At 37.7% G+C, this 13,075-nt stretch overlaps 1 protein-coding gene and 1 pseudogene across 1 annotated transcript in view; one reads left to right on the top strand and one right to left on the bottom strand.

The window, feature by feature from the left end:
- PFKFB1 (6-phosphofructo-2-kinase/fructose-2,6-biphosphatase 1) overlaps positions 1 to 13,075 on the top strand; it is a 336,515-nt gene that overhangs the window by 40,288 nt on the left and 283,152 nt on the right. The gene's annotated exons all lie outside the window — the stretch shown is intronic.
- On the bottom strand, positions 3,704 to 6,779 carry LOC119522595 (annotated as a pseudogene).

The raw sequence follows: 13,075 nt of genomic DNA, 5'->3' as shown, positions 1-13,075 counted from the left end.
TTCAGTTTTATTGAAATACATTCACACACCATACAATCATCCATGATATACAATCCACTGTCCACAGTATGATAACATAGTTATGCGTTCATCACCACAGTCTATCTCTGAACATTTTCCTTACATCAGAAAGAACCAGAACAAGAATAAAAAATAAAAGTGAAAAAAACACCCAAATCATCCCCCCATCCCACCCCATTTGTCCTTTAGTTTTTATCCCCATTCCTCCACTCATCCATACACTAGATAAAGGGGGTGTGATCCACAAGGTCTTCACAATCACACTGTCACCCCTTGTAATCTACATTATTATATAATTGTCTTCAGGAGTCCAGACTGCTGGGTTGGAGTTTGGTAGTTTCAGGTATTTACTTCTAGCTATTCCAATACATTGAACCCTAAGGGGTGTTATCTATATAGTGCATAAGAATGTCCACCAGAGTGACCTCTCGACTCCATTTGGAATCTCTCAGCCACTGAAACTATTTCATCTCATTTTGCATCCCCCTTTTGGTCAAGAAGATACTCTCAGTCCCACGATGCCGGGTCCACATTCATCCCTGGGAGTCATTCTCTGCGTTGCCAGGGAGATTTACAACCCTGGGAGTTGGGTCCCACGTAGGGGGGAGGGCAGCGAGTTCACCTGTTGAGATGGCTCAGTTAGAGAGAGAGAGGGCCACATCTGAGCAACAAAGAGGTACTCAGGGGGAGACTCTTAGGCACCATTACATACAACTTTAGACTTTCCTTTGTGGTAATGAGCTTCATAAGGGCAAGTCCCATGCTTGAGGGCTCAGCACATCAAACCGCCAGTCCCAATGTTTGTGACAACATATGCTAGGGGATCAGCATCTTAAAGTTTAGAGATAGGCCTTACAATTCAGGGATAGAGTTAACTGCTGTAAGAGCTTACAATCTAGGGACTATTACAATTATTGTGTCCACGTTAGGCTATGTTCTAAGATTCAATTCTGAGTTTACACATTGTAGTTAGTCCATATTAGTGAGGCATCATCCCTCTCACCATGTTTTCTCCAACACTTTTACTCCTATATATATATTTTCCTACAATTTTATAGAGTTATATTCACATACCATACATTTATCCACAGTGTACAATCAGTTGTTCATGGTATCATCATAAAGTTGTACATTTATCACCACAATCAGCATTTGAACATACTGATTACTACAAGAAAAATTGTTTTTTTTTTAGCAATAAAAAATGATAAAAAGAAAAATAACATGTCATACAATACAATATACTACTAAGGACAGCAAATAACACCACAACCAAGAATCCCATATTACTCCCCTATATCCCCTTCTCATATACATTTAGCATTGGCGTATTGCCTTTGTTACATTTAATGGAGGTATATTACAATGTTACTGTTGACCATAGACTCCAGTTTGCTTTGATTATGTTTTTTCCTGAATACCATCCCTTTTTCAAATTTCTACATGGTTGACATTCATTTGCTTTCCCACATGCAAAAACATTTTTATATTTGTATATTTAGTAACAGTCATTGGCCACTCCAGTTTTTGCCACGTTATACAGTCCCAGTCTTTATCATCTATCTTTACCTCTGGTGTCATACATTCTCGTATCCCACCTCTTTCAGCTTTACTCACAGACATCTTTGTTCAGTGTACTTACAATACTGTGCTGCCATCACACAGTATTATGCTATCTATTTCTGGATCTATGCAATCAATCCTAAACATTCTGTAGTCCTTCAGCATCAAATGGCTGATCTCTGCCCTCTTTCTATCTCCTGGTCGCCTGTGTTGTCAGCTTTTAACTCCCAAAGTTTGTTCATTAATGTCTGTTCATATTAGTGTGTCTCATAATCTTTTGCACACTGTGCTGGTTTGAATCTGTTATGCCCTCCACAAAAGTCATGTTCTTTAATTCAGTCTTGTGGGGGCAGACTTATTAGTCTTTTGATTAGGGTGGAAACTTTTGATTGAATGTTTCCAGGTTAATGTGACCCACCGAACTGTAGGTGATAAATTTTTATTAGATCATTTCCATGGAGGCGAGGTATGATCTCGCCCATTCTGGGTGGGTCTTAATTAGATCACTGGAGTCTTTTAAGAGATCTCATGGAAACAAAGAGCTCAGAGAAGCTGAGAGAGATATTTTGGAGAGAAGCTAAGATATATGTAACCCATAGTTTGCCCCAGGAGAAGCTAAGAGCCAACACAGACACTTGGAGATGCTGGGAGATGCAGACAGAAGATTTTTGGAGATGCTAAGCTAAGAGATAAAGGCCAGAATTTGCCCTGGAGAAGTTAAGACAGGACCCCTACATGCTTAGAGAGAAACACACTGGGAGAACAAGCAAGGATGCAGAGGCTGAGAGAGAGAAGCTAAAAGAGACAGAAGCCCAGAGACATTTTGGAGAAAGCCATTTTGAAACCAGAACCCAGGAGCAAAGGACCAGCAGACACCAGCCATGTGCCTTCTCAGCTGACAGAGGTGTTCAGGACACCATCGGCCTTTCTTCAGTGAAGGTATCATCTTGTTGATGCCTTAGTTTGGATACTTTTATGGCCTTAGAACTGTAAATTTGTAACCTCATAAAGACCCTTTATAAAAATCCAATCAATTTTTGGTATGTTGCATTTCTGGCAGCTTCAGCAAACTGGAATGCACACTGTAAGTTTTAATATTTTAGCATTTTAACTCTGGGATTTAGTCCTTGTTCTGTCCTTGAAGTTTGTATTCAGCTAGTGATAGACAGATATTTTCTTGAATGCAAGTAACTAATCGAAACAAACCAACCAAGTTTAAAAAGCTCCTTTCACTCTCTTTGCAAATTGGCTCTGCTTTGGCTGGTGATTTCCTTTAGAGTTTAGCCCTCCTATCAAGAGATAAGCCCAAGACAAATGAGCAGTGCAGAGTCTTCTCTGTCTTAACTGAGCCTGCATAGAGCCGAGCCAGGGAGCCAGCTGCTTCTTCTGGGACTGTGTTCACTAGAGGCCCCAGGAATTTACTTTTTACAGTTAACTGGATTTTTTTTCTTTTTCTCTCTTTTATTCCCTTTCGAAAACATGTAAATCTACACATGCTAAGAAAATGGAAAGGGAGAAAATTATTGTAGTTTTATTTTATATTTCAAAATTAACTGCTTAATGTTTGACACATAAAACTTAAATCATGTATGTGAATACAAAGATGAACACGGGGGCTTTAAACACTGACAAAATAAAATAATAAATATTTTTAAACCAAGTTACCTATTTTTATAAAGTACCTGAAAAACTACATTCATAAAAAGTATATAGAAAACTATAATGATTTCAGTATCCTCTTTTCAGTGTTTTATTTTCTTTGGAATAACTGAAGGTAAGTTATTTTAGTTATTGGCTGTTCAAAACACTTAAAAAAAAGAACATATACAATGCAGCCAATAGATTTATATTAATTATAACATTTTCCTTCTATTTATAGTTTATTCACTATGATTCGTAGAAGCTCCATGGAGGATGATTACTTAAGGAACTCTTCAGGTTAGAATCACAACCAAATTTTGAACATTTGGTCAAAGGAGCATGAAAATGCAAGGTCCTGGCACAATGAGTAGCTATAAAAAACCCACAAGGTAGTATACTTCAGGTAAAGACACTTTTAATGAGGCTCCACAGCAACCTTACAGGTAAGTAGTACCTTACTCTTATTAAAGAAAAGTCTTTACTGCTGAGGGCACTGTGTCTCTGGAGTTGAGTTGGAGGACACGTATACACTAGAGTGTAATTTTGTTTTACAAGTTTCCTTTTCCAATTTGCTTGCATTTTCCTTCCCTTCTTTAACTTCTGTTTGAAGCCTTGATTCAGCAGCTAACCTGGAAGAGTTAGAGTATTGCCACTTCTTTCACTAAAGACTTCAGTCAGCTGGAACTCCTACAAATTTCACACATTTCTTTTCCTTCATTTGTTGCATATCCACTGATAGATTTTTCTTGGGCAAGAGACAGACTACTGGTGTATTTATAGAAACTCTTTTCTAACTGCAAGTTGTTATCTTCTAAACTGTTAGAACATGATTGTGCCTTCTCTTTCGGAGTCAGCAATCTATAAACTTCTTCCCTGACAGCACTGTTACACATACATCTTTAGGGGTGGTTATATTCACAGGCAGTATTTCACACCTCTTTTTTTTTCAATTTTACTGAAATATATTCACATACCATTCAATAATCCATGGTGTACAACCAGCTGTTCATAGTACCATCATATAATTATGCATTCATCATAATATTTTGAACATTTCCCTTACACCAGGAAGAATAAGAATAAAAAATAAAAGAAAAAAGTACACCCAAATCATCCCCCCATCCCACCCTATTTTTCATTCAGTCTTTGTCCCCATTCTTCTACTCATCCATCCATACACTGGATAAAGGGAGTGTGATCCACAAGGTTTTCACAATCACACTGTCACCCCTTGTAAGCTACATTATTATACAACCATCTTCAAGAGTCAAGTCTATTGGGTTGGAGTTTGATAGTTTCAGGTATTTACTTCTAGCTATTCCAATACATTAAAAGCTAAAAAGGGTTATCTATATAGAATGCCCACCAGAGTGACTTTCAACTCCATTTGGAATCTCTCAGCCACTGAAACTTCATTTCGTTTCATTTCACATCCCCCTTTTGCTCAAGATGTTCTCAATCCCACGATGTCAGGTCCAGATTCATCCTCGGGAGTCATATCCTGTGTTGCCAGGGAGATTTACACCCCTGGGAGTGAAATCCCACATGGGGGAGGGCAGTGAATTCATCTGCCAAGTTGGCTTAGCTAGAGCGAGAGGGCCACATCTGAGCAACAAAGAGGTACGGTGGGGGAGAATCTTAGGCACAATTATGAGCAGGTTTAACTTCTCCTTTGCAGTAATGAGCTTCATAAGGGCAAGTCCTGTGATAGAGGGTTTGGCACATCAAACCGCCAGTCCTCAATGTTTATGAGAACATCAGCAACAATCCAGGTGAGGAAGCCCAACACCTCTGCATTTTCCCTCAGCTCCTCAGAGGGGCCCTACATATATATTTTTATTCTGTATCCAAATTACTTTGGGATGTGTTGCTATTTCACACTAACCTATGCAAACCTACCAGGTCTCACTTCCTATTGAAAGTTCCATGTATTTATGGTATTTGAACAAACTGTATGAGTTAAATTGTTTAGGAAATATAGATCTTGCACCAACTAAACATCTCTACCCTTGGTCTCACATGGCATTTGAAGTTTTAAAATGCAGGCAGTATTGTCCTTTACCCTTTGGCCTGATTTGCCCTAGTACTAACCACATCTGCTTCATTCATATCTCTAGTTGAGTCCGGACTCTTTCAGCTTTTTAAAAAGTTGCTATATGTGATAATACTGACCTTCATATCTGCCAAGTTCTAGCTCTGAGTTTCAGGTTCACATATCTTTTTGAGTACAGGCACTTCAGTTTTTTCTTCAGGTTCATACTTAAGCTTTAATTAATCTAATTTAGCTCTCAGTTTCATATTTTCACTTTGGGAGAGCTGGAGGCATCTTTCATTTGTAGAAAGCTTTTGCTTAATATCCAGGGCCTGTTGGTTCTCAAATAATGCTTTCATTAGCTGTATAGACAGTTTGCCTTTAGTGCTTTCATTTTCTTTGTTTGTTATCAAGTTTTATCTGAAGTAAACCTGTATAATAGGTGTTATCTTCCAGAATGCCAGAGTTGGATGAAGGTTGAGATTCCATACTTTCATATAAACTCTTAAATTTCTCCAGACTTCTAATATCACCTAAAAGATGTTTTATTTCACCATTTTTCTGCTCCAACATGGCAAGCAATCCTTCTTGCTGCTCAAATTCAGGCTGAGACCCTTTCATCTGTAGCAGTGTGGCAATTTGTAACTTCATTCTTTGCATTTCATCTCTATTAAATGCATTTTGCTTCTTTAGTGACTGATACTTGACTTTCGTACTGATAAGCTGATGTTCTGTTGCTGCCCTTCGGTCTTCCACCTCGGCAAACAGAGTTGCCTTTATTGTTGGGGTCCAAGGCACTTGAAGATCTTGACTTGCTACAGGAGCTTTCTCTAAGTCACTATAGTAAGAAACTGCTTCCTTCCTTCTCTTTTGCTCCTCCTTTTCTTCTTTAAGTTGGTCTACCTGATATAGTAAATTAGTACTGAGAAGTTCTAGTTATTCCTGTCTGTACTGTAGTTCATTTGCTTCTTATTTGAGTGTGGTCTTCATACTTTTCATTTTAGTCAGCTCAATCTGAACAACCAGCATCTCTGAAAACATGGATTCATGTACATGGTACACATTCAGACATTATCCTCATTTTCTCTGATTTACAGGAGAGGAGTTCCTTCTGATGCTCTACTTTGTGCTTCAGCTGATTTTCACTAAGCCTGGCTTCACCTAATTCAGCTTTCAGTTTTTCTAACTTATTTTTTAGTTCATTTACTTCCTGTCCATTGCTTCTGCTCAGTTGTTCTTGTAATTTCTCCAGGTGCATTTTTTGATGTTGTTTAATAGCTTCACATTCAGAGCTTAAACTTTCTAACAACCAAATCTTGAACTCAACTACTCTCTGAAGAGTATACTTTTCTTGTACATAATTCTCAGTCATGGTCATAATTTCAATACAAAATTTATCCAGTTGATTCTGCAATTCACTTTGGCTTTCCCCTAGATGTAAACCACACTGTGCAGCTTTTAGTCATTTTTCTTCAACCTCTTTGAGATTGCATTGAAGATCTGCAATTATATCTGTCTCCATGATTTTTCCTGTTTTTAGCCTACTCTCTCCTCATCCCCTTCCCCTGTGGCTGCATCAGGTGACTCATGATGAGAGCTCAAGGTCTTGAGATTTGTGACTGTAGCTCTACTTTACCACGTACACGCAGGCTCCAGTTTACTGGCGTTTGAATGATCACCCCCTCTACTCTCTTTGGAACATACTTCTTCCCCATCCTGGGTGTAGTCCAGGTAGTACTTTCTCCCAGGCCATTTCAACTTAATTGTTTCTAACACTGTCCTAGCTGCCTCTAAGTCATTTCTCTGCCCTCATGACAAACTCTAGGAGGGCGAACCTGCAATCTGTTCCTAGCTCAGTCTCTATTTCCATCCCACAGATTGGCACAGACATACATGCAGCCAGTATGCACACAGGGTCCAGTCTGCTCCCTCTGGAACAGGACCAGGTATCCACAATGGTAGTGCAAGCTGGTTCCACCCTGTGTTGTGGAAGGGGTGGGAAGGGGCCAGCAAGTGGGGCAGGAGCTTCTTCTATGGCTTTTTTTTTCTTACTTTTATTTCTAATACATTTTTATTATGAACTTTAACATATATACATAGTAGTGATAACTTTCAAAGTACATTTCAACAAGAAGGTAGAGAGCAAAGTTGAAAGAATGTCATGGGTCACAGTACCACAACTTAAGCTCTTTCCATTATTGTAAAATATATCTTACATATAAATAGGTGTTAACTTTCGATGTACAGCTTGACAAGCAGTAATTCAAAAGGTAATTTCAAAAATTCAAAATTTCAAAATTTCAAAAATTCAAAAGGTAATTTCAAAATTTCAAAAATTCAAAAGGTAATTTCAAAAATTGTTATGGGTTACAGTTCCACAGTCTTAGTTCTTTCCCCATTATGCAATATAAGGTATATATAGAAAGGTGAAGACTTTCAAAGCACAATTCAATGAGTAGCTATAGAGCAAATTTCAAAGAATGTTATAGGTTACACTTCCACCATGTCATTTACCTCCTTCCAGCTATTCCAACACCCTAGCATCTAAGAATATATATATTTATAGCATCTAAATATATATATATATTTCACTATTCGTAGACCTTTGTTAAATCTTATCTTGTTTGTTGCTACCCTTTCTTCCCACTTAATCTTTCTCCATCTTCATGGGTGGCTAGGCAGTGAGCACTGTAACTTGTTCATATTGAAAGGGGGTGTCGACAGTACGGGGAAGGGGGCTGCATCTGATTGTTGATCTTAAAGAGGCTCTGGGTTTTAAGACATGTCTGGCATAGGAACACTGGTTGAATTAAATTTCTGAAAGATGAAACTTAGTGAGTGAATCTTTTATAGAACCTCAGGTAGGGACCTAGGTATTTGGGAACTACCTTTGGTAAGGGCATGGCATACTGTGGCTATTTGGGATTTCTAGCTGCAGCCTGCATAAGAGAAACTTCCAGGATAGCCTCTACTCTATTTGGAATCTCTCAGCCACTGTGATCTCAGCTTGTTAGCTTTCTGTTTCCCCCCTTTTGGTCAAGTTGGCATTTTCAATCCCTTGCTGCCAGGGCCAGGCTCATTCCCAGGAATTGTGTCCCACATTGACAGGGAGAGTCACTCCCCTGGGGGACATGTCCCTTGTGTGTGGGGGGGGAGGCTAATGAACTTATTTGCTGAGTTGGGCTTAGAGAGTGAAAGGCCACAGCTGAGCAACAAAAGAGGTTCCCTGGAGGTGCTTCAGGCATAATTATAGGAGAGCTCAGCCTCTCATTTACAACCCTAAATTTCACAAGAGCAAACCTCAAGTTGAGGGCTTGATTTATTAAGTATTGGGTTCCTAATTTCACTTAATATGTATATTCTATCCCAAGCTAAATGGTCAGTTTCTTACATTATCTTCACTTAGTTGTACAATCATCATCACTCTTAACTTTAAAAATTATCATAACATAATACATCCCAGAGCTCTTATCAGCTGCTAATTATTCATCCCTAGTATTAATGTAGTATTGGTAAGATATTCCTATTAAATATAGTCTTTAATATGTAATCAGTAATTTTTCCATACCACCCTATTGTTAACCCTCTGCACCAGTGTCATATCTTATAAGTATATCATTATAACACTTATTTAAGTTTGTGGTTCTACTCTGTGGGTAACATGCCATTAAACAACCATTTATGAACACGTTTACCTTCATTGCATCACTGAAACTTATAATCTCATTAACGAACCATAGTCACACCTAACTATTCCCATACCATTAAGTTCACCCTTATTCTCATATCTGTACGTATTAAATTATCATTCCCCTTTCAATAGCTTCTGACCATCTCTAGGACCTCAATATCCTCTATTATAAGACACTTATTTTACATTTTTCATGGAGTTTGTGCCAATTTGATTGTGTTATGCCCCCAAAACACCATGTTCTTTGATGCAGTCTTGTGGGGGCAGACGTATTAGTGTTGATTAGATTGGAATTCTTTGAATGTTTCCATGGAGATGTGACTCAGTCAACTGTGAGTGAAATGTTTGATTGGATAATTTCCACGGAGGTGTTACCCTGCCCATTCAGGGTGGGTGTTAATTGAATCACTGGAGTCATATAAAGGAGTTAACAGACAGAAGGCACTCAGAGCAACTGAGAGTGACATTTTGAAGAGCAGCTGCAGCTAAGAGAGGACAAAACACCCCAAGAGCAACATTTTGGAGAATGCCATTTTGAAACACAAACTGGGAGCAAGCAGATGTCAGCCACGTGCCTTCCCAGCTAACGAGGTTTTCCGGATGCCAATGGCTATCCTTCAGTGAAGGTACCCTACTGTTGATGCCTTTGTTCGGACATTTTCATGGCCTTCAGACTGTAAACTTTGTAACCAAATAAACCCCCTTTATAAAAAGCAGTCCATTTCTGATATTTTGCAAAATGGCAGCATTAGCAAACCAGAGTTCATTAGTGGTAACATACAATATCTTTCCTTTTGTGTATGGCTTATTTCACTCAGCATATGTCTTCAGGGTTCATCCATGTTGTCATATGTTTCATGACCTCATTCCTTCTTACTGCTGCGTAGTATTCCATCGTGTGTATATATGACATTTTGATTGCCCCCTCATCTGTTGAAGGACATTTGGATTGTTTCCATATCTTGGCAATTGTGAACAATGCCTCTATGAACATCGGTGTGCAAATATCTGTTCAGGTCACTGCTTTCAGATCTTCTGGGTATATACTGAGAAGTGAAATTGCTGGATCATAGGGTGACTTGATATCTAGTTTTTTTTAGGAGCCACCAAAGTGTCTTCCAGAGTGGCTGTACCATTATACAGTCTGACCAGCAATGAATAAGAGTTCCAGTTTCTCCACATCCTCTCCAGCATTTGTGGTTTCCATTTTTTTTAATGGCAGCCATTCTTAATGGTCTGAGATGATATCTCAATGTGGTCTTGATTTGCATCTCCCTAATAGCTAGTGAAGATGAACATTTTTTCATGTGTTTTTTAGTCATTTGTATTTCCTATTGGAGAAATATCTTTTCATATCTTTTGCTCATTTTATAATTGGGCTGTTTGTACTATTATCATTGAGTTGTAGGATTTCTTTATATATGCAAGATATCAATCTCTTATCAGATACATGTTTTCCCAATATTTTCTCCCATTGCTTTGGTTGTTTCTTCAGCTTTTTGACAAATTCCTTTGAGTTTCAGAAGCTTTTGATTTTGAGGAGTTCCCATTTATTATTTTTTTTTCTTTCATTGCTTGTGCTTTGGGTGTAAAGTCTAAGAAGCTACCTCCTGATACTAGGTTTGAAGATGTTTCCCTACATTATCTTCTAGGAGTTTTATGGTACTGTCTCTTATATTGAGGTTTTGATCCACTTTGAGTTAATTTTTGTAGAACGAGTGAGGTGTAGGGGTCCTCTTTCATTCTGTTGGATATGGATATCTAGTTTTCCCAGTCCTGTTTGTTAAAGAGATTGTTCTGTCCCAGTTCACCGGATTTGTGGGCCTTATCAAAACTCAGTTAACCATAGATCTTGGAGTCTATTTCTGAATTCTCAGTTCAATTCCATTGATCAGTATGTCTGTCTTTGTGCCAATACCATGCTGTTTCAATAACTGTGGCTTTATAGTAGGCTTCAAAGTTAAGAAGTGTAAGAGCTTCCACTTCATGTTTATTTTTTAGAAGGTTTTTAGCAATCTGAGGCTCCCCCTTCCAAATAAATTTGATAACTAGCTTTTCTAAGTCTTCAAAGTAGGTTGTTGGAATTTAAATTGGAATTGCATTAATCTGCAGAATAGTTTCTGTAGTATTGACATCTTAATGATGTTTAGCCTTCCTAACCATGAACATGGAATATCTTTCCATCTCTTTAGGTCCACTTTTATTTCTTTTAGTAAAGTTATGTAATTTTCTGTGTAGAGGTCTTTTACACCCTTGGTTAAGTTTTTTCCTAGGTACTTGATTTTTTTAGTTGCTATTGAGAATGAAATCTTTTTCTTGAGTGTCTCTTCAGTTAGGTCATTTCTAGTGTATAGGAACATTGCTGACTTATGTGCATTAGTATTGTATCCCACCATTTTGCTGAATTTATTAGCACAGGTAGGAGTGTCATCGATTTCTCAGGGTTTTCCAAATATAAGATCACATCATCTGCAAATAATGACAGTTTTACTTCTTCCATTCAAATTTGGATGCCTTTTATTTCTTTGTCTTGCTGGATTGCTCTGGCTAGAACTTCTAGCACAATGTTGAATAATAATGGTGATAGTGGGCATCCTTGCCTTGTTCCTGATCTTAGAGGGAAGGCTTTCAGTCTTTCACCATTGAGTACTATGCTGGTTGTGGGTTTTTCATATATGCCCTTTATCATATTGAAGGTTTCCTTCAATTCCTACCTTTTGAAATGTTCTTATCAAAAAAGGTTGCTGAAATTTGTTGAATGCTTTTTCAGCGTCTATGGAGATGATCATTTGATTTTTCCCTTTTGATTTGTTAATGTGTTATGTTACACTGATTGATTTTCTTATGTTGAACCACCCTTGCATGCCTGGGATGAACCCCACTTGGTCATGGTGGATGACTTTTTTAATGTGTCTGTGGATTTGTTTTGCAAGTATTTTGATGAGAATTTTTGCATATATATTCATTAGGGATATTGACCTGTAGTTTTCCTTTCTTGTAGCATATTTACCTGGTTTTGTTATTAGCGTGATATTGGCAACATGAAATGAGTTAGTGTTCCATTTTCTTCAATTTTTTTAAAGAGTTTGAGTGGGAATGATGTCAGTTCTTTTTGGAAAGTTTAGTAGAACTCCCCTGTGAAGTCATTCGGCCCTGGGCTTTTATTTGTAGGAATCTTTTTGATGAGTGTTTGGCTATCTTTACTTATGATTGGTTTCTTGAGGTCTTCTATTTCTTCTCTGATCAGTCTAGGCTGTTCATGTGTTTCCAGGAAATGATCCATTTCCTCTAAATTGTCTAGTTGGTGTACAGTTGTTCATAGTATCCTTTTTTGTTTTTTTTTTTTTTCATTTCTTTGTGATCTGCAGTAATGTCCGCCCCCCTCATTTATTATTTTGTTTATTTGGGTCTTCTCTCTTTTTGATGTTGTCAGTGTAGCTAAGGTTTATCAAGCTTGTTGATCTTCTCAAAGAACCAACTATTTGTTTTATTTATTCTCTCCATTGTTTTTTTGTTCTCCATATCATTTATTTCTGCTTTAATCCTTGTTATTTATTTTCTTCTTCTTGCTTTAGGATTAGTTTGCTGATCATTCTCTAGCTTCAGTTGTTCCATTAGTTCTTTGATTTTAGCTCTTTCTTCCTTTTTAATGTATGCATTTGGAGCTATAAATTTCCCCCTCAATACGGCATTCACTGCAGTTTTGTTCTCGTTTCCATTTGTCTCTAGATATTTAGCAATTTCTCTTGCAATTTCTTCTTTGACACACTGATTGTTTAGGAGTGTAACCTCCAGATGTTTGTGAATGTTCTGGATCTTTGATGGTTATTGACTTCTAGTTGCATTCCATTGTGGTCAGAGAATGTGCTTTGAATAATTTCAATCTTTTTAAATTTATAGAAGCTTGTTTTATGCCCCAGCATATGATCTATCTTGGAGAAAGTTCTGTAGACACTGGAGAAGAATGTATATCCTGGTAATTTGGGATGTAATGCTCTATATATGACTGTTGAGTCTAATTTGTTTATCATATTGTTTAGGTTCTCAATTTCTTTATTGGTTCTTTGTGTGGTTGATCAGTCTATAGGAGAGAGTGGTGTATTAAAGTCTCCCACAATTATTGTAGA

The sequence above is a fragment of the Choloepus didactylus genome, chromosome X (assembly GCF_015220235.1).
Source record: "Choloepus didactylus isolate mChoDid1 chromosome X, mChoDid1.pri, whole genome shotgun sequence".
In the NCBI taxonomy this organism is placed as follows: Eukaryota; Metazoa; Chordata; class Mammalia; order Pilosa; family Megalonychidae; genus Choloepus; species Choloepus didactylus.
This window is presented reverse-complemented; position numbering and strand designations above follow the sequence as displayed.